Below are 22,279 nucleotides of genomic sequence, written 5' to 3' on the forward strand. Positions count from 1 at the left end.
AACTGTATACATTAACAGGGTGAATCTTATGGTATGTGAGTTATAGCTAAAGAATGTAGGTGTATATTTATAGACGCACACACTCACACAAATATGTATATGGTCTAAGAACTGTCAATTAAACCCTAATATTAGATTTATGTAAAGCCACAAATGACCTCCTTGTTGCTTCAGCAATGTCCTTTTGAATAAATAAACCTGTTACATACACAACAGATAACTCCGGATGACAATCCATCGGCTGGCACCAACACATGCTGTATACAGCACACACTGGTCTGTATGAGGAAACGGATTAAGTAGGTCACTCTTAGGAAAGAAAATGGACTATGCTTTCAGCAGATATCTCAAAACTAAAGACAAACAGCACTGTATGTCAACCCTTCCCTTTTTACAACACTATTTTTCCAACATTTCTATTGCGTACTTTAATCTTAATTATCAATAGTTTATTAGCAGTTTATTAACCTTTTCTCTGGTTTTCCCCAATCCCTTGCTGGTTTCCAAAGCCATTATACTACAGCAAACCAAGAGGGAGTCAGATGCAAGCAGAGAAAATAGAAATCTCTAATAGACATGTTTGTAGGGATTAAAGGCAGACATTTTTTATTTTTATAGATCCAATTGTCTCCACTCTTAACAGATAACTAACCCCATTTATTTCATTATTTTCATTATATAAAGGTTTTGGGCATGGCATTCAAACGGCCATCCAACCTCAGTTACAAACCTGTCCCAATTACATCACTACAACTCATAGTCCCACACCTATCATAGGAATTTACAGCTCAATCTTTGTTCAGGCCCTTATCTTGGACTGGGAGTTCCCTCCCAACTCCCAGCTGTTCAAAGGCCTAGTTCAGATCACCTCATCCAGGAAGCTTGCCACGGCCACCCCCAGAAACTTAATCTTCCAATTTTCTTTGTTCTCATCATCACTTCCATCTGGTTACAGCTCTCGCTCACTTGTCATTGTCAGTTGTGTATGTGTCTCTTTCCTAATTACAAGGTCAACTCCCTAAGAGGGACACAACACACCTAATTCTATCCATTTGTCCTTTTTTGGTTCTGCAACATCTTGTACAAAACTTTACATACAGTGAGCTATCAAATAAACGGAAATTAAATAATTTCCTCCTTTGTTCTCGTTATTCCATTCTTACTTTTCTATTTGTACTTTCCACGCTCACAATTTATTTAATTAGTTCTTCCACCATTCTATTTTTGAAGTCTATTAACATGTGTGGGAAGGGACAAAAAATTGAATTTTTTCTTGTAAGTCCAATGAAAACACCACATTAAAATAAGTACTACTGGCACCAACAAAGAGCTGGTGAACATTAAAAACAACATTCCTCTAATAAGCTGCCGAAGGGAGAGTAGGCTGGGTTTGTAAACTGCTCTTCTCAAAATTTCAGACTTGAAACATATACTCTGTAACCCCTTGACTAGTTCTTACTCCCAAACACTTAAATTTATCACTCTTGGTTTAAATTTAGGAACAAATTTTTTCCCTCAAAATCACACTTCCCTTTGGCATTTACCCTCAATGTCCCAGTTTAGAAACATACCACTTATCCTGAGGCTCAAAGAAACTAACCAAAGAAACAAAAGCATGGATAACCTCTGAATTATTTCTATTTTCACTCAGAGCTGGACTCATTCCTTGAATCTTAGTTATCCGTGTGTCTCACTTAACAACGTAACTAGTTCCACTCTGTTTCCAGTCTTCTTGGTGGTCTTGCTGAAATGCATGAGCAAGAAGCAAGTCAAGGAAGGCACTAACTCTAACGGGTGCTTCATCTCCACAGCAAGAGGTACACACACGTACACACACACACACACACACGGTGAAGACTTAAATAAGTCATCTAGTTGATCACTGAACATTACTCCATAGCAAGAGAAGGGAAAAACTGTAAATCAAACTACACTATCACAATGCCAGAGTAGAACACCCTATTTAAAGAACTCATTTCAATAAATACTTTTTAAAAGATTTTATGTATTTATTGGAGAGAAAGAGAGCGAACTCGTGTTGGGGGGAGTAATGGGGGAGCAAGGAGGGGGAAAAAAGTCTCAGGCTGACTCTGTGCTGAGTGTGGAGCCCAATGTGGGGCTCGATCTCACGACTCTGACACCATGACCTGAGCCAAAACCAAGTTTAACTGACTGAGCCACCCAGCAGACCCACTAAGCACTCTTTTTTTAAGAGAAGTCACCTAATTAAACTTCTAAGACATATATACTCACAATTTTGCTTAAAACAAGGTACCTCTATAGTTAGGTATACAAACTAATCATTAACAGTGATGGAGAGAGTGTAGGGAAAAGAGAGGTTACAGAACTAAGTCATCTTAAACCATTCTGAAAACACAGAGCACCATGATCAGAAAGAACCGTCTGCAGTGATGGAAATACTCTATTCCTGCACTATCTGGTATAGCAGTCACGAAGCACACATGGCTTTGAGCACTTGAAATGTGACTGATCTGAGGAACTAAATTTTTTATTTTATTTAACTTTAATTGAAATTTAAGTTGCTACATGAGTATTGGGACAGTGCGGGTACAGAGTGTGCTTAACTGCGGAGTCCATGAAGGAGCTGCAGAGAGAAAACACACCTTCTAGAACGACACGTGAACTAGAATGTACAGATGGAAGTGTGTGCTTCAGTTTTTCTCTAGCAAGAGTACACAAAGGGTTTCAAAATCTGGCAAATTAAAAAAAAAAGTACAAAGGGTTTCATCTGATTCTTAAAGGAATATGGAATGATAAACACATGTCCACATCATTGTGTGTGTATATGTGTATAATTTTTTTTAAGATTTTATTTATTTATTTGTCAGAGAGATAGAGAGAGTAGTGGCAGGTAGAGGCAAAGGGAGAAGCAGGCTCCCTGTGGAGCAAGGAGCCCGATGTGGGACTCGATCCCAGGACCCTGAGATCATGACCTGAGCCAAAGGCAGCTGCTTAACCGAATGAGCCACCCAGGCATCCCTGTGTATAAATTTTTTTTAAGGTAAAAAATTAAGCCCCCAACGTGGGGCTCAAACTCACAACCCCTGAGATCAAGAGTTGCCTGCTCTACCTGAAAGGGCCAGCAAGGCGTGCCTTCGTCATTTGTATATGATGCGTGATCCATGTGTGTAAGTAACTCATAACCCCCTCCAGACTTTCATCTTTATTTGGCATCACTATTTTCTCCGTTGTCTCCATCACCTGTGAGACTTACATATTACATTCTGACCATGAACCGTGACAGTTCAGTGAATAGACTTACTCATGGGAAGCTGCTAATCTTGGAAGTGAGGATAATGTTTTGCTCTCTGTTCTGTTCAATGCGGTCCTTTTTTTCTTTTTTTTAAAATGAGGTCCTTAAAAGAACACCCATAAATCTATAATAAGACATTTACCTGAGAAAGACACTTAAACTGCCTGAAAATAAAGAAGAGGGTTTTTTTAGTTTAAGGTTGTTTAAGATACTTCAGCTAGTTTAAGGCTGCATTGTGAGGGACACAATTCAAAGACAAAAAAATGGATAAAGGTCACAAGATAGGAATACTGGAAATTCTGCTAGGTTTCAGGAAGAAGACTGCATTGTGAAAGAAATGAATTTAAATATGCATGTTAGAAAAACCCATTAAAGTAGCAAAACACAAATGAAATATGATCTATAGGGACATGCTGTAACTTAAGGGAACACTGATTCTTACTCGTCAGAGAAGAAACCTATGTCTTTAATTTGGAGCAGAAAAGGGGAAGGGCTGGAGAACTTCCACAAAAACCCAGGGAATAGTACACAAACACGCCCGGTAAGACATGAAGCCACAGCAAAGTAGAACTTCTTGGCTGTTAAGAAATTAAGTAAGAGGAATGGGGACTTCCCAAGATGTACTTCAAGAGGACAGCTGCACGTCTGGCGACAGGGCTCAGCTGGAGGAGAGGAGCCCATTTCTGCGGGGAAGTGGTCACCGAGTCCAACTGAGAAGACCCGGAAGAGGACTGCAGCTGGCTTACAGGGAAACTCACTTCATCCCACTTCTCCGTCAGCGACGCCCCGGTTTGTCCCAACCAAGGTATGAAGGGGGCTTTGCTTACAAAAAGCTGCCCAAGCCCAAACTGACTCTGCCATCACTACTCATTTCCCCTCTATGCCTGACCAGCTGTCTACTCCATTCACTGCACACAGGCTCCCAACTTCTCCATCCCCGAGTGTCGGCAGAAGCCACCAGAGAGCTCCTAAAGTAAGGCCAATCCAGGGGCTTCCCCCAGTCCTCATCTAAATGGCCTATTGGACCAAAAGCCCTAAAGCAAAGAAAGAGAAAAGTGCTTCTCTTAGGACTCCACTGTGTACGCTTCCAGAAAACACCTCCACAGCTGACCACCTAGGACAGTCAGTTCTCTCAGACACAGCCCTTTGTCTGGATGTACATGACATAAAAACTCAAAGGGTACTCAAGACATTTTTCCTAAATAAGGGAACGGAGGCCCAACTGGGGGAGGATCTTATGAAGTATCACACCTCTAGCTGGAGGCATAGGTGGGACCTTCCAGCGTGAGCCTCAACACGGGCACCATTACTGTCTCTTTTAGGTCTAACAGCCTGGCAATGACCTTGACAATGCTTTCTATTTAATGGTCCATAAAACTCCCCTTAGCTGGGGGCGCCTGCGTGGCTCCCCCAGTTAAGTGTCTGCCTTCCCCTCACGTCATGATCCCAAGGTCCTGGGGTAGAGCCCCCCATGGCACAGGCTCTCTGCTCAGCAGGGGGTCTGCTTCTCCCTCTCCTTCTGCCCGCTGCTCCTCCTGCTTGTGTGCGCACATGTGTGCACTCACTCTCTCTCTGTCAAATAAATAAATAAAATCTTAAAACAAAAACAAAAACTTCCTCTCAGCTTTCTGCAACTTAGATAACTCCCTCTTCTAACAAGCTCTTAAAAGTAGGTATATTGCAAGGTTGAAGTCCTTACCTCTTCCCAAACCACATCTTCCTGGGATATAAACCCAGTGATTCATAAAGTTGACCTCCATCCTCCCCCTCCTTGGGAAAAGAATTCCAACCCCTTTCATAATGTTCATGTGATACCCGGATGGCAGTTCAAATTCAACATATGTAAAGCCAAGCTGATTATTTTCCCCATTTCCACAATCTCTTCTATTCATTCCATTCTCCCACACAAGAATGTGTCTACTTCCCTCCCTACCTATTGCCATTGTCTTCTTTGCTCAAATAACAAATGTTATGACCACAATAACATGAGCCACCACTGTTTACTGAGTGTCTACTAGGTACCTGGCATACAACAAATCACCTGCAAGTTGGAACACTATCACCCTATGTTCTATGTATCACAAAGATTAAGTAAACTTCCCTGATCTAATTAAACAGAGCAGGCCGACCATGTATTACCTTCACTCCCACCAAATGACAAAAAAATTCTAAAAAATGTATAAACCCAAAAAGGATAAGAAGAGGGAAAAACTATAGGTGAAAGACAGCAATGAAATTGAGATGGAAAGCAAATGTTCTAGTAACGACAAACGGAAGAGACAAGGAAAGCTAATTGGGAGAGAAGCAGCTAACAATGAGAAAGCTGATTCCCAGGAAACACCTGAAGAGGCATATGGACACTTCTGGAAATTTCCTGAGACAGGCTGGCCAGGCTGAAAGCACAATGGTTTCTCCTGAAAGGCCACAGACCCCATGACCACCCTATCTGCACCTAGAGGCCCCTTTCTCTGGCGAATCTACTCCCTAAAGAAGTACATACAGCGGAAAACGGAGATGAAACCCTACAAACAACAAGGGAGGCCGGGCGGGCTCTTCTACATTTCTGAGGGAGCCACAGAGGCAGCAGGCGTCCGTAAGACCCTGCAAGCTGGCGCTTGGGGGAGCTTAGGGTTCCAACATGCGATTGTACCGCATTCCTTTCCATGACATCATTATCTTCGCACAGCTGGGTTTTCCAGGCCTGGTGTGGTAAAAAATCAAGTACTACGCAAATATTAATGTGGAACAGGATACAAGGGTAGCAGCTGTTTGCTCCAAAACAACTATTTATGAAATTTTATTTAGGATTACTAGAACTCAGGGCACCTGGGTGGCTCAGTCTGTTTAGTGTCTGCCTTGGGCTGTGGTCATGATCTTGGGGTACTGGGACACAGCCCATTGGGCTCCCTGCTTAGTGGGGACTCTGCTTCTCCCCCCCACCTCTCTCTCAAATAAATAAATAAATAAATAAATAAATAAATAAAATCTTTAAAAAAAAAAAAAAAAAACTGGAACTCATTCCAGAGAATGTTCTGCATTCACCAATGTGTAGTCCTCAAGCAGTCCTTCTGTTGTTCCGTTCTGACTTTCAGCTACACCATATATGTATTTTCAGGTATGTTTATCTAATCACTGCTTATTAAATACACAAATGAGAAACTGCACAGATCACAGCAGGTGCCTAGCCCAGTGAGTTCTAACTTTTTGAACCTGTTAAATCATTTAAACACTCCTCTAAGGGAACCTGAGTGGCTCAGTCGGTTAAGTGTCTGTCTTCAGCTCCGGTCAGGATACCAGGGTCCTGGGATCAAGTCCCAAGTGGGGTTCCCTGCTCAGCGAGGAGTCTGCTTCTCCTCCCTCTGCCTCCTCTCCCCACTGCTCATGCTCACTCTCTCAAAAACAAAAACAAACAAACAAAAACCTAAACTAAATTAAAACTCCTCTAAGTGTTCTACATAGCAAGTCCAGAAGAGAAATCTGTAAGTCTTTTTTCAGGCTTCTCTAACACGGACAATGCAACCACTCGTATGAAAACTACATTGGCCTCTGTACCCAAAAACCGAGCCCAATTCACAAGAATTTGGAATTTAAATAGTTCCATTTACACTGAACTAACTGTTCAGTGTGTTAGTTTACACTGCTCTGCTAGCCTTCACACTTAGATAATGAATGTGGCCACGGAAGGAGTATATCGAGTTGCTCCATACTCTTTCTCGTTCCCCTATCAAACAATAGCATAGATTTGGAAGGCCTTGGACAGAAGTGGTCTGGGTCCAGACTCCCCACCACGAAGTGAGCTGGCTTCAGTGAGGAAAGAATGTAAAGCCTCCACCACCTGCTTCCTTTCTGTATTTCCTTCAAACTCCGTACCGAGCTTCCCCCACCCCATGCTGATCTAGCTGTCAGTGACCTGCGTTCATTTACTTCCAGCTGTCCTCTGTCTTCACGACAAGCAACAATATTCTAAACCCTGTATCCACCCTGGTCAAAAATTAACAAAAAATAATGGAATACAGAATGTGGCAATAGCCAGAGCTCCATTTGCACAACACGTACAATATCAAGATTCACTCTGGAAAACAGGGATTTCCCCTCCAAGGTATCTAACAAGCCTAGGCGCCCCCAGGCTCCCTGGCAAGCACAAGCAAGGAGAGGCCCCGCCTCCTCCCCCTGCTTACACCCCGGGGGTGCCCCCAGGCCTTCCTCCCTCATGTATCCAGAACGTGCCTCTGCATCACTGCTTTCCCAACTCCATGAGGCATTTTACGAGTTCATCGCCCCCCCGAATCCTTAATAAATGTTCTCTGTTGATGACCTACTTAGTCACAAGCCCTATTTTCTCGTCCTTGGTTTTGACTAAGAAATTTATTACCCAGTTAGCTTTCAAGTGAGACGCGTTTCTCAAACACACAAGCACACTTCTATTTGGCTTGTTCCTGCTGCTTTACCAGCATGTTGCCTGGAGCAGAACTACCCGGAAGCGGGTAATGTGACGTCTCTATTTGGTGTCATATAATCTCACAGAAATCGTCAAGTGCAACCACCTCATTGCACAAAGAAAGAAACGTGGTGACCTATCTTGGCAGAGCAGCAAGCCAACTGCAGAAGCAGTAAGCCTCCTCTGAGGCCAGCGCGGGTTCTTCCTGCACCAATTCCTCTTGACCCTTCCCAGAATGAAATCCCTCCCATCAGGAAAGAACACATATCCCTTTGCCAGATGCCCTTCGATAGCAGTCATTTTTAGGTGTACAATTCAGCATCCCCTTCTCCCCACAGGAGATAACTCCTGATAAGAGACAGAGGAATCTATAATTAACAGAGAACATGCTGTCCATTATCAGGAGTCCAAAGCAAAGCTACCCGCAAAGGATGCCACCTTGGCTTCCTGAATGACACTTTCACAGTGATGCCTAAAGAGACAGCCAAACCTTTGGACTCCTCCTCTGAATCACTTACCCCCAAAGTTCCCCTAACAGTTAACACTGACCACCACAATGAAGTAATACATATACTGAAGGGCCTAATCTTAGAGAGGTATGGTGAAATGGCTGGAAAACAACAGGAAAAAAAAAATGATGCAAAGGTCGTTTTCTAAAAAAATTTCATCATTTAGGGGCGCCTAGGTGGCTCAGTGGGTTAAAGCCTCTGCCTTTAGCTCAGGTCATGATCCCAGGGTCCTGGGATGGAGCCCCGCATCAGGCTCTGCCCGGCAGGGAGTCTGCGTCCTCCCCTCTCTCTGCCTGCTTCTCTGCCTACTTGTGATCTCTGTCTGTCAAATAAAGAAATAAAATCTTAAAAAAAAATTTCATCATTTATTTCTTGATTTCCATGATAAAATGCATGCGTAACTAAGGCTAAATGTAAGGAAGAATTTTATGCTCAACAAGAATGGCTTCTTGATTTGATTCTTGTAAATATTCAGATGTGGTCAACCTAAAAAGCTATCAGAAACACATCAGGGGCGCCTTAGGGGCTCAGTTGGTTACGCGTCTACCTTTGGCTCAGGTCATGATCCTGAGGTCCTGGGAGCGAGCCCCACACTGGGCTCCTACCTCAGCAGGGAGTCTGCTTCTCCCTCTCCCTGCCGCTCTGCCTACTTGTGATCTCTCTCCCTCTCTCAAATAAATAAATAAATAAATAAAATCTTAAAAAAGGGAGAGAAAAAAGAAATACATCAACTGCTTCCCCATTTCACCTAAGTCAGAGTAAATGGCGCACAGGTACCTGTGAGTTGGTGTACAGCTGTTTTGTTTCTTAATGACACCTAGCCTCTGACCTTGAGTAGCCCAGGCAATAAATTTTACTCTCGGGCAGAGTCAGAGTCTGCTCTTCTGATTATGATTAGACTGTAAGCTTCACAGAGTTGGTGACTCCCTATTATCCTTCCTATCACCAGCACCTTCCGATCAGTGCCCAACAGACTGCCGGTGATTATTGACAACTGGAATAATTCAGAAACCAAACCCCTAAGTCTATTTCAACAGCTCTGAAATGGCTCTCAAGTTCTTTTTGACACTTTTGCCTTACAAAAAGGAAAAAAAAAAAAACCGATTCTGGGGGCACCTGTGTGGCTCAGCTGAGCACCCAACTCTTGGTTTCATGTCAGGTCATGATCTCACGGCTGTGGGATCAAGCCTGGCGGCGGGCTCTGTGCTCAGCGCAGTCCGCTTGGGATTCTCTCTCCCTCCTCCTCTGCCCCTCCCCTGCTCCCATGCTCCATCGCTCTCTAAAATGAAAGAATAAAACCTCTTAAAAAAAAAAAAGATTCTGGGGGCACCTGGGTGGCTCAGTCAGCTGGTCCGACTCTTGATTTTGGCCCAGGTCATGACCTCGGGGTCCTGGGATAGAGCCCTGCCTGCATGGATCGCCCTACTCGGTGGGGAGTCTTGCTTGAGGATTTTCTCTCCCTCCCCTTCTGCCCCTTCCTCTGCCCGCATACATGCACTCTCTAAAATCAATCAATCAATCTTTAAAAAGAAAAGATTCTGTTATCAGAAATGATCTGCTCCCTCCTTAGTCTTTCAAATGAATGAATACGTCTCTTGGTCAAGGGAAATTCTTCAAGTTCTTAAATTTTCCCCACTGCTCTTTCTTAAAAATGATTAGGAGATATCCTAAATAGGAAAAATGACCTTGCAGTTGAAGAACTACACAAGCCCTGAAATGTGTTAGCCCCGGAGTTACACAGACTGCTGTAGAGCAGGGTTTCTCAATCCTGGCATTAGGGACACTTTGGGCCAGACCAGTCTGCGTTGTGGAGGGCTGTGCTGAGCGCTCTAGGATGCTCGGCAGCATCTACAGCCTCGACCCACTAGATGCCAGCCAGCAGCACTCCCTCTCAGGTGAGAACCAAAATCACCTGCACGTATTGTCAAATGTCTCCAGGGTGAGAACTACAGCTCTAAACTCACAAAAGGGGGTGCCTGTGGGGCTCAGCTGATTAAGCTCTGCCTTTGGCTCAGGTCATAATCTCAGGGTCCTGGGATCCAGCCCCGCATCAGTCTCACTGCTCAGTGGGGAGTCTGCTTCTCCCTCTCCGATATCTCTCTTGCTCTCACTTTCTCAAATAAATACATTTACAAATCTTTTTTAAAAAGAAAGAAAGAATGAAAACAAAACAAAACTCACAAAGGCTTGCCTTGAATCCTGGCTCTGCCCTCTTCCCTACTTGTATTACCTGGGAAACAGACCTAACCTTCCTATGGCCCCAGCAAATTCCTCACGAGTAAAATGGAGCTAATATCAGAAAACTGTTGTGAGGGACGCCTGGGTGGCTCAGTTGGTTGGATGACTGCCTTCCCCTCAGGTCATGATCCCAGAGTCCCGGGATCGAGTCCCACATGGGGCTCCCGGCTCCACGGGGAGTCTGCTTCTCCCTCTGACCTTCTCCTTGCTCATGCTCTCTCTCACTGTCTCTCTCTCAAATAAATAAATAACATCTTTAAAAAAAACTGTTGTGAGAATTCAGTGAAATGATGTATGAACAGGAATTATATGCACTATAACATCCAGTGCCAGAGTGACCGCCCAAGAAATGGTGAGCAACAAGGGGAGGCTAAAAATTAACTTGTAGAACCAAAGAAACTTGGCTTCAGGCCTCCAGAGTACTACAGTCTACATGGAAAGAGTGGTGGGGATAGAAAGAAATGAAAAGCACGGGAGAATGGAAAACAGGAAGAGCACTAACGTATTTCCCCAACCTCCAAGAGAGCCGAGGCCAATGATGTTCTTAGTTTTTTCATTGCTCTACTCCAACCTCACAAATGATAAACCAAAAATAACCCCAAATCAGAAACTCTCCAAAATAAGTCATCAAACCAGAAGCTTTATAGTATAAGCAAGAGGAATTTACTACAATGCCTACACAAAAATCCTAAAAGCATCCGGATCACACCACTGTCTTACATTTGGGGATCTAAATAAGATACTGAGAGTTACGGACAAGTCGCGATGGTAATTTCCACATAAGCTCCTGAAAGAGAAACTAAGCACAGCCATCCTATTTTAGTATATGTGCTGCCGAAGCGAGCACAAGCACAGCCTTCCTAAATGGCTGAAAAAAACTGAACAATTCTGGGTTTCCTTCATCTCTACAGTTTGGATGCGCGATAGTTTTTGAGACTACAGGCAGTTTATGGATTTTTACCCATTACGATGGTATGAGAAACAGAAAAACATGTAAAGAATTTTTCTTGATATTTTAAAAAAGAAATCGAATTCTACTGATTTTCATCGGGTTGCTGAAATCTTGTGAAAAGACTGTGATCACATGACATTTTGGAAACTGGCAGAAAAGTCATTTCTCAAAAGACCCGTGGTCACGGGATGTATCATCACTTAAAAAGAAAAACAACGACACAAAGACAACTAACACCTCCACAACTGTTTGGTCGGCACTTTAAATGCTCATCTTGCCTCTTGACATACGAAGTTGGAAGAAAGGAACACGATTCTGAAACCTTAGCCAGAGTCTCAATCAGATAAAGCCCCAGACGGCCGCCAGCCCCCAGCACCGGCTTTACATTCCAAACTCCTTAAGTGAGTGGCCATTAACACGTTAGCAAATGTTCACCCAGGCAGCGTGTCAGAGGTCGCCCAAAACAAACCGTGCGAGCGCCTTTGCTTTCTCTTATGTTAATCATTCGGGGGTACGGTGTGGTTTGGTTGGGCTGGGGTGCGTGGATGTGTGTGTGTCCTGGAACGGCTGGGGGAAAGGCTGGTGCAAATGTGTGTCCCCGCGGGGCTGGGGGTATTTGTGTGTGTGTGTGTGCGCGTCTGTGTGTGTGTTTTCCGGGGTGTTGTGTGTGGACCTCTCCCACGCCACCCCACCCCCACCGCGAGAACGTGCGTACGTGTCGCTCTCCCCGGGCGTCTGGGTCCGTGCGCGTCCCGTGCTAATGGATCTCTCTTCCCCCGGGTGCTTGCGCGTGTCCCCGTGTGTCTTCCAGATGTCCGGGCGTCTCTCCATGTGTCCCCGCGTGTTTGGGTGTGTGTCCCTCTCCTCGGGTTGCGTGGGTGTGGGAACTCGTCTTTTCTCCTGCGTCAGCCAGTAGGAGACAGGAGGCACCAAGCCGTCCCCCGTCCCGAGCCGGACGATCGCCCCGCGAGCGCGCGCAGCCCCCGCCCCAGCTGCCGAGGGCCAGGCCGCACTCGGAGTCCACGCGCCCCCCAGACCCTGACGCTCGCGCGCCCGACGCTGGCGCGCCCTGCTGCGGCCCCCGACCCGCCCCGAGGGGCGTCCGCGCTCCACTCACTTCGTGGCCACACAGAGGACGCCCGGGGAGCTCCCGACTGGCCCGTCCGGGTGCAACGAGGAGAGAAGGTCGGGGGTAGGCTGCCAGGAGACCGTAGCTCTGCCCGGGTGCAACTCCGGCTGCTCACGTCCAGCGCCAAGGGAACAACATGGCGGCGGGCCGGGGCGGGGCCCGGGGAGGCGGAGCCTGGGCGGTGGGGTCCCGGGAGGCGGGGCCTCGAGGCCGCGGTACGGCCCGCCCTCACCTTCTCTCCCCGAGTGCGAGTCTTCGCGCTAAATCATGGATTTTCTTGGGGTTGGCGACTCCTCGTGTCCTCAGCTGCGTCCTGGCGAGAGAGAGCACGAAATAATAGTTTTCTTTACAAGTTTACGTAAAGTGGAAATAAACAGATCGCAACAGCACAATCGCAGGTTTTTGTGATTACCATAAGAAAACGAATATGGAAATGGAGAAGAAAAATGGAAGCAGCTGTGACATCGTGGAATAACAGGAATTTTTATAAAAAGTAAATGTAAAACTTTTCCGTAATCTTTTTAAATTCCGCCTCTGTTATCTCTAAATATAAAACAGTAGTGGAGAAAGATTGTATTGGAAAAGCTCTTGTTATATATGGAATCCCTCACTTTATATACGGAGTTGAGGGCATGGTTTTTATGATACAAGTCTCTGGAGGGACTTTTACTGACCTCTCAGTAAGTATACTTTGTGGTATATATTTCATTGATTTGTATTGCAAGAGAAGGACCTCACTTTTATGATTTGCTGGGCCCACAATCATTAAATAACCTCTGGCTCTTTAGGGAGTCATTTTCAGCGAAAGAATCTAATGTAGTCTTTTCATTCAGCACTAGAAAAAGTATATATAAGAGAGTTTCTCCCAAGTATAAAAGGTAATTTTACAACAGTGGGACAGTGGGACCTGTAATAAAGATTGAGTTCTAGTTTGAGCTTAAGTGATTTTTTTTCTTTTATAAAGAAATCTATTTTTTAATGCATATAGGATATTTTCCCAAGGAAATATGAGTAAAGGTTTATAAATTATAAATCTTTTTTAATATAAATCTCTTGAAAATAGGGAGGGGAAAGATATTATCTTATTTTAAACACAAAATAATTAAAACTACACGATAAAACATATAAGAACATTAGAATTAATTTTCCCAAAGAAAAAAATATATAGTGTTGTGTACATTGAACTAAATTGCAATAAGCAATCCACAGGATCACTAAGGAAAGTCTACCTGAAAACTGGATATCATATCATAGTCAGGGAGTGATGCACTTTAATTTCTGCAACTGCTAATACCAACCAGCTATTAACAAGAGCTCCTACAGAATTATTGTATCTTGATTTAAAGTAAAAAAATTAAAATAAAAATAATTTTTAAAAAATTTTTAAAGGGGCGCCTGGGTGGCTCAGTCGGTTAAGCGCTTGCCTTCGGCTCAGGTCATGATCCAGGGGTCCTAGGATGGAGCCCTGAGTACTGCCTGGGCTCCCTGCTCAGTGGGGAGCCTGCTTTTCCCTCTCTGTCTGCCCCTTCCCCCCACTCATGTTCTCTCTCGCTCACTCTGCGCGCTCTCTCTCTCTCTCTCTCTGTCAAATTTTTTAAAAAAATCTTAAAGTAAGCCTTGGGAAACTCAAGAGTTTTCCAAAAAGGGGTTCTAAGAATGTCCTACCAGTGATTCTTGGGCTGTTCCAAAATGTAAGCAAGGCATACAAACATCTGAGTATAGCTTTTTGTCAGCACCTGAAGAAAGAATAAGGAGTTACTTTTCCTGAAATAACTATTACTTAGACACTAGATAACTGACACTTAAGAATATTCATATATTCAGGTCTTTCCCACCATTCCGTTCTTTGCCTGATTAATTTGACAGTGCAAGAGTAGGGTGGGTCAAAAGACTTTTCCCTGAAGGGCAAGTTTGGGGGATTTTTGTTGTCAGATGTGTGCGTTCGGCAACAGGACACAAGTTAGATAGATGGTGTCTATCTCTTTTGCTCCATGAACTTGTTTATTGGTGAAAAACATTTAAAAATTGATCTCATTTGACTCACTTCATCTAACTAAGATTTTTGTCTTTATATTCTGTAAACACCCATTGCATCACTCGTGGAGGAGAAAGAGGTCAAGGTTGCTAAGCATTCATGTTTTCTTTCGTTAAATGACACCTGCTTACCACTGTGAGCACTGGAAGTTAATACCCCATTTCCAGCTGGAGTCTGAAAGAAATCATCTCTGGTATCTCTGAGGAAAACCTATAAATAAGTGGGCCCCAAACTCAGGTTTCATAAATACTGACCTACCTGAATTGATTATACATTTCACATACAAGGAAAAACATGGAACTCCATGGTAGGCAATTTGACCATTAAATGACCTATCTCAATAATTATAAATTTTATATTTTCCCTAAATCGTTGACCAAAATAAGAGATTTGTTCTCAGTATTACATAGATGTACTTGCATACCTGTACTAAGAAGGGAGAAAAGCATAAAAAGTAATTCGAAATGCATTATATTTGGCTTTAAAGTCAGAGTGAAAATAAGTAACAACATACAATAAGTGATAAAGAATGTTATCAATAGTATATGAAGGCAAAAAAATCCCAATCCAGTGGAGGAAACACTTTTCTTTCTTTCTTTCTTTTTTTTTTTTTTTTACAATTTTGTTTATTTATTTGAGAGAGAGAGGGAGAGAGTGCACATGATCTGGGGGGAGGGGAAGAGGAAGAGGGAGAAGCATACTCCCTGCTGAGCAGGGAGCCTGATGCAGGGCTTGATCCCAGGGCCCTGGGATCATTACCTGAGGCAAAGACAAATGCTTAACCAACTGAGCCACCCAGGTGCCCCGGAAACATTTCTTATATAAATAAGTATTGAGTAATTTCAATATTTATTTTCAGTATTGAATAAATAAATAAATATTTGGTAAATATGGAAATATTTCAATAAATATTGAAAAGGAGTAGTAAATCAGAAAATGAATGAATGGTACAATCATCCTTAATCTCTAGATCGTCAGTAAGAAACTCTCAGGATTTGTGATCTTCAGCTTGTTACAATCAAATGGAGAAAGTCCGACTTGCAGCCATGATAGAACATATATTCCTTCATGGGTCCCATGAGCTCTGTACAATGGCTAATGTTGAATGGCCACCTCGGAATCAAAAGCCACCAAAATGCTTCCTCCACCTGGTGCCCCCCAAGTTTGTGGGTAACCACCACATCAGTCCAAACCCTTCCAATGTCTGCGGTATAGACACACATCTACCCTCTTCCCTTGGGTGGTCTTAAGATTTTCTGGGAAATGAAAAGTCATTTCATGTTAATACTTATATATTCAACAAATATATAGGGAGTGGCCACACGGTGCCAAGTACTGATAATACAGTGGTAGATAAGATGCAGAAGGAACTCAAGGGGTGTCCCCAAGCACCCTCCCTGAATTTTTGCTCCCATCTACCAGCTGTGTTCATAACATATGACCTTTCCTTGGTGAATGAAATAGATCCAATCCCTTCCTCAGGGCAGCTCAGAAGAGTGAGGGAAACACTGAGTAAGCAACTAAACACACGTACAGTTACAACTGGATTAAGGTCCTTGAAGGAAATAAACAAGGTGCAGTCACTGGGAATACAGGGGGAGAGTACCCAAGAAGGCATGAATCCGGGGACTTGTGCTGAGCCCTCAAGATGAGCAAGCAGCAGTGGGAAGGGCTGCGGAAGAGGCGTACCAGCTGAGAGATAAGCGGTTCCCTAAGAACCTAGCACATAGTAGCACTCAAAAAAATTCTAAATAAAGAAAAGATGCAAACTATTAGGAAATCTTCAAAATTGATGGAAAAAACCAAAATTATAATTGTTTCTTCAGCCACAGTTAGCTCTAAGGAATTCTCTTAAAAGTATTAAGGGCATTTTGAATAGTGATGCTCTTTCTCTACCACACTCTAAGCATAACTTAACTCCGGTAATTACGGTGGCAGAATGGAATAGGCATTACAATGCAGAGATGTAAATTTCAGAAGTGGGGAATCTGATCCCTTTGCTGATTTCCTGATGAATGTGAGTTATAAACTGAACTTTACTTTTAAAGGCAGTAGAAGGAAACTTCCGGGCACACACCATGGTTAGGTTACATAAAAAGTGTGAGTGTGCGTGTGTGTGTGTGTTTCTCCATAAGAGTGTTCATTTAAAAAGGAATGGTAAGCAGCAAGGAAAACCAAAACAGTTGAATTGTTAGGGCAGCAGGATTCTGGGTAATTTTTATTTATATTTTGAATTCCATTTTACAGTATTTTTTTCGAACAATAAGTAGAAATTTTTTAGCAAAGGAATTGTAAGCACCCTTTAGAAGTACTTCTATGGCATCCAAATGTAATCTTTGCTTTCGGCTATTATAGTTAGGCAAGACAAAAATTCAGGTATCTTGCAACTTTTCCCTTTAAACAGAACCCCTCCCAAACCCACAGACACGTCCAGAACTTCGTGTTGTTCTTAGAACTCAGGACGGTAATGTGGAAGTGCTCCTCTTCCCACCAACCCACCGCCAGATGACTGAGTACCCAACACCCATCGGCAGCTTTCTTGCCCGTCTTGGTTGAAGCCTGAGAACACTGTTGCACTCACATAATCAACTTCTTATTCTCTCATCTCCTCCCCTCATGGCCATCCTGGTAGACATAATAATCCAAGTTTGTACAAGCTCCTGGCCATAGCTGGAGCCAGGCTCATTCTAAACCCAACCCCTGATTGGGCTAAAGTGTTAAATCTCTCACCCTCTCTGCCTAATAGAGGACAGAGGGAACCCTCAGCCGTGGAAGATACCGTCTAGAGCATTTATACACAACGTCCAGCATTCAACAAAAAATGTTAGGCATGCAAAGAGGCAACAAAAAGTGACTAATAATCAAGAGAAAACAAAACAATATAATGTAATGTCTTGCCAATTTGTGTGTATCTCAGGGATACAAGGGTGTTTTTTTTTGTTTGTTTTAAGATTTTATTTATTTATTTATTTTAAAGATTTTATTTATTTACTTGACAGAGAGAGATCACAAGCAGGCAGAGGCAGGCAGAGAGAGAGGGGGGAAGCGGTCTCCCCACTGAGCAGAGAGCCCGATGCAGGACTGGATCCCAGGACCCTGAGATCATGACCTGAGCTGAAGGCAGAGGCCTCAGCCCACGGAGCCACCCAGGCGCCCAGGGATGCAAGGGTGTTTTAACATTAGCAGTTTAGGAGCACCTGGGTGGCTCGGTTGGTGAAGCGTCCAACTCTAGATTTCAGCTCAGGTCATGGTCTCAGGATGGTGGGACCGGGCCCTGCTTCAGTTCTATATGGGTGTGGAGCCTGCTGACAGTTCTCCCTCTCCTCTCCCTCTGCCCCACCCCACCCCTGTTGGTGCATGTGCGTGCACTCTCTCTTAAAACACAAATATTAATAATTTAAAGGAAGAAGAAAGCACACAGTCAAGTCCACAGATGGAGAGAGTGCATTCAATAAAATTCAACACCCACTCGTTGATGGGTGATCTCAGCAAACCAGGAAGAGAAGGGAGATTCCTTAACCTCACAAAGAGTATCTCCTAAAAACCGGTACCAAGTGTCATTCTTAATGGTTAAAATCTGTAAGTATGCCCCCCTTTTCTTTTAGAGATGGGGAGCATCAGAGGGCGAGAAAGAGAGAGAGAATGAATCGCAAGTGGGCTCCACGCTCAGCATGGAGCCCGCTGTGGGGGTCAGTCTCACAACCCGCAGATCATGACCTGAGCCAAAATCAGGACTCAGATGTTTAAGCAACTGAGCCACCCAGGCACTCTGTAAGTATGCCCTTGGAAACAGGAAAATGAGAACTGTGTCTGCCGCAAGGACTCTATTTACACGGCCCTGGAGGGCACAGCACACAGAAATAAAAGAAAGAATAAGTATTAGGACTGCAAAGGGAGCAACGAAACTGTATTCAACACAGACAACATGCCTGGAAATTCAAAAGGACTCTATGGAAAACTTAGCATTTAGAGAGAATTCATTCAGAGAATTCAACAAGGCAGCTTACTGTAGACTAGATGCTGGTGTCCCCTCAAATCCAGGGGTTGAAATCCTAACCCCCAATGTAATGGTATCAGCAGGTGCAGCCTTTGGGAGGTGATTAGGTCATGACGGTGAAGCCTTCACCCTGAGATCAGGGCCCTTATAAAAAACACCTCACAGGGGCGCCTGGGTGGCTCAGTGGGTTAAGCCTCTGCCTTCAGCTCAGGTCATGATCTCAGCGTCCTGGGATCAAGCCCTGTGACAGGCTCTATGCTCAGTGGGGAGTCTGCTTCCTCCTCTTTCTCTGCCTACTTGTGATCTCTCTCTGTCTCTCTGTCAAATAAATAAAAAATCTTTAAAACAAACAAACAACAACAAAAAAACACCTCACAGAACTCCCTCATCCCTTCCACCATCTGAGGACACTGTGAAAACAGGGCCATCGATGAACCTGAACACGGGCTCTCAACAGACACCAAGTCTGCCAGCAGATCTGCGTCTCCCAGCCTCCAGAACTGTGAGAAATAAATTTCTGTGGTTTATAAGCCTCCCAGTCAACGATACTTTGTAATAGCCACCCAAATGGACCGAGAGAGTGGCTAGAAAAAAATGTTAACAAAAATAAATTCCATTTATATAACCGACAAACACAGGAAATGAAAATTCAAAAAGATAGCAATTCCAATAGCAAAATTAGAAAACATTTAGAAATAAACATAACAGAAAATGGGACTAGCTTAGTGGAGAAAAGGAAAGCCTGCCTCAGGAAGAAATACACTTAGGAGTTGTAAAGTTTGCTTATCTTTTGGGAATGTCGGGGGGTTGGGGAGAAGAGGTTTTGCTTAGCACCTGAAGGCCCTTCTGTTCGGGAGACAACGGTTTTGTGAGTCTTTTCATTATAATAGCTCTAAAGGCCAGATTCTTAGATACCTGCTCTTCCAGAACCCTGGCAACAAGAACACAGGGCATGAGACCCAAGACTGGCCAATCAGATACTCTCTTTGAAGATCTGAATCTTAGGCAGGGAACACAGAGATGCTGGAATAGGTGGAAGCTCATTCTGGCACGTGCAGTCGTGGCCCCTGGTATCCAGTGACCACAGAGGGGGCCAGTGGCCATACCTAGCGCCTGGCAGTGGGCCATTCATGTTGTGAACTCCCATTGTTTCTGTCCTCTGTCCAAACTCAATACTCCAGCCTTGCCTCTTAAAACAATTCAATATCTCCCCCAAGAAATGCCTTTTCTACATTAGAACAAGGTGATGTCTTTATTTGAAACTACAGTTGACACTTGAACAATGTGGCACTTTGGGCACTGACTCCCATACTGTCAAAAATCTGCATGTAACTTTTTTTTTTAAAGATTTTATTTATTTATTTGACAGAGAGAAATTACAAGTACACTGAGAGGCAGGCAGAGAGAGAGAGAAGGAAGCAGGCTCCCTGCTGAGCAGAGAGCCTGATGCGGGACTCGATCCCAGGACCCTGAGATCATGACCTGAGCCGAAGGCAGCGGCTTAACCCACTGAGCCACCCAGGCACCCCCGCATGTAACTTTTGACTCTCCCAAAACTTAACTACTAATACCCTACTGTTCACCAGAGGCCTTACCAATAATATAAGCAGTTGATTAACATGTATTTTGTATGTTATATGTATTACATACTGTGTTCTTACAATAAAGTAAGCTAGAGAGAAGAAAATGTTAAGAAAATCATAAGAAAGAAAATATATTTACAGTACTGTAACTGTATTTCTATTTTTTAAAAAATCCATGTTTAGGGGCACCTAAACATGGCTCAAGTTGGTTAAGCATCTGCCTTTGGCTCAGGTCATGATCTCAGGGTCCTGGGATCAAGCTCTGCATCAGGCTCTCTGCTCAGCAGGGAGCCTGCTTCTCTCTCTTCCTCTGCCTGCCTCTCTGCCTACTTGTGCTCTCTGTCAAATAAACAAATAAAATCTTTTTTTAATAAATCCATGTCTAAATGGGCCTGAGAAGTTCAAACCTATGCTATTCAAGACTCAACTGTACAAACTTTGAACAGTACAAAGTCAGAAGATATCCTACAGATCATCTACTGCAAACTTCCTGTGTTGTAATATACGTTCAGGTAATTGGAGTTATATCTCCCTTAACACTTTTGTGTTGATCAGTCTAGGCTTAGCCATGCTGTGGTTGAAAAAAAAAAAAAAAAAAAAAAGAAAGGAAAGAAAAGATAAAAGGAAACAAAGGTGGACCCTCCCACCCCCACCAAATCTCAGTGGCTTATAAAAACAAAGATTTATTTCTCACCTTAATGTCTGTTACAGGTCAGCTGTGGTTCCATTCCATGTTGTGTTCCCTCTGGACCCGGGCGGATAAAACTGTGGATAAACCGCAATTCTCATTGGCTGGTTGGCTCTTAAAGCTTCTACCTGGAAGTGACATGCATCATTTCTACCCGTATGTCCTTGGCCAAAGCAAGTTACACACTAGGATGTACAATCCTTCTAAAGGGATAGGGCAGTGCAAATCACATGGCAAATTTGATCTAAGTGGTATGGTTTTCCAGAATTGTCTCACTGGGGAGGTCATCAAATACTTGAGCAATAATACAATCTAACACAACCCTTATGACTCAAGGCTCTCTTTCATTAATTTGGTAAGTTTCAAATGCCATGAGTGAAATAAATTTATTTTGAATAAATTATTATTTTTTTTTTTGGAGAGTGGGTTTGAAACATTAACCATCGTAATATGTGATCCAGTTTTATTAGAGTTAGATACAGTGCTTCCAAAGCATGGGGCAGCAGATGTAGAAGAGAAACACATATGAACTCACTGAAATTCCACTCTAAGTAAAAACCTATTTTACAAAATTGCATTAAGCATCTACCATGCCCAGAGTTCATCTTGGGCCTTTGAGGGATACAGACATACCTAAGAGGTACACAAGGAACTTAAAGGACAATCAAGGGGGAAAAAAACATATCTACAAATAACTTACGAAGCCGTGATAAAATAGAGGAGAGACAGAATGGAGAAAATTCACAGGACAAGCTAAGTGTGAAATCTCTCTGCCTAGAGATATAATAAATTGTGTGAGGAACCGACTACTTTAAAACAAGCCATATACTGGACGCCTGGGGGGCTTCATCAGTTGGGCATCAGCCTTTGGCTCAGGTCATGATCCCGGAGTCCTGGGATCAAGTCCCGCATTGGGCTCCCTGCTCAGAAGGGAGACTGCTTCTCCCTCTGCTGTTCCCCCTGCTTGTGCTATCTCCCTCTCTGTCAAATGAATAAATGAAATCCTATAAATGAGTGAATGAATGAATGAATGAATAAAATAAGCCATGTAATTCTTTTTGTTTTCAAGCCATTTAATTCAGAGGCACAATAATTTTATACCACATGGTATGTGGTATAAGAATTGCTAAGAATTCCTCACTTTGGTCCTCACTAAGCAATGGCTACAAGTCTTGGCTGGAACAGTGGTGATAGTGATGAGAGCTGATTGAACTCTACTTCGCCAACTAAAATAAGTGGTGGAAAACATCCATATTTCCCTTTTCTATTTTTTTTTAAGATTTTATTTATTTATTTGACAGAGATCACAAGTAGGTTGAGAGGCAGGCAGAGAGAGAGGGGGAAGCAGGCTCCCTCCTAAGCAGAGAGCCCGATGCGGGGCTTGATCCCAGAACCCTGGAATCATGACCCAAATGGAAGGCAGAGGCTTTAACCCA

At 43.5% G+C, this 22,279-nt stretch overlaps 1 protein-coding gene across 2 annotated transcripts in view; it reads right to left on the reverse strand.

Moving 5' to 3' along the window:
* RAB9A (RAB9A, member RAS oncogene family) overlaps positions 1-20,971 on the reverse strand; it is a 32,577-nt gene extending 11,606 nt beyond the window's left edge. Inside the window, exons 1-3 of one of the 2 annotated variants that reach the window (XM_082717060.1) lie at positions 20,850-20,971; positions 14,206-14,276; positions 12,529-12,853 (exon numbers count right to left, since the gene is read on the reverse strand). The gene's annotated coding sequence lies outside the window, so the exon portion shown is untranslated. Of the gene's footprint in view, positions 1-12,528; positions 12,854-14,205; positions 14,277-20,849 lie in introns of those variants that run through there. The other variant, XM_082717061.1, reaches the window with a different exon arrangement.
* Positions 20,972-22,279: the final 1,308 nt, after the last annotated feature.

This window comes from Mustela nivalis (assembly GCF_964662115.1).
Source record: "Mustela nivalis genome assembly, chromosome: X".
Lineage (NCBI taxonomy): Eukaryota > Metazoa > Chordata > Mammalia > Carnivora > Mustelidae > Mustela > Mustela nivalis.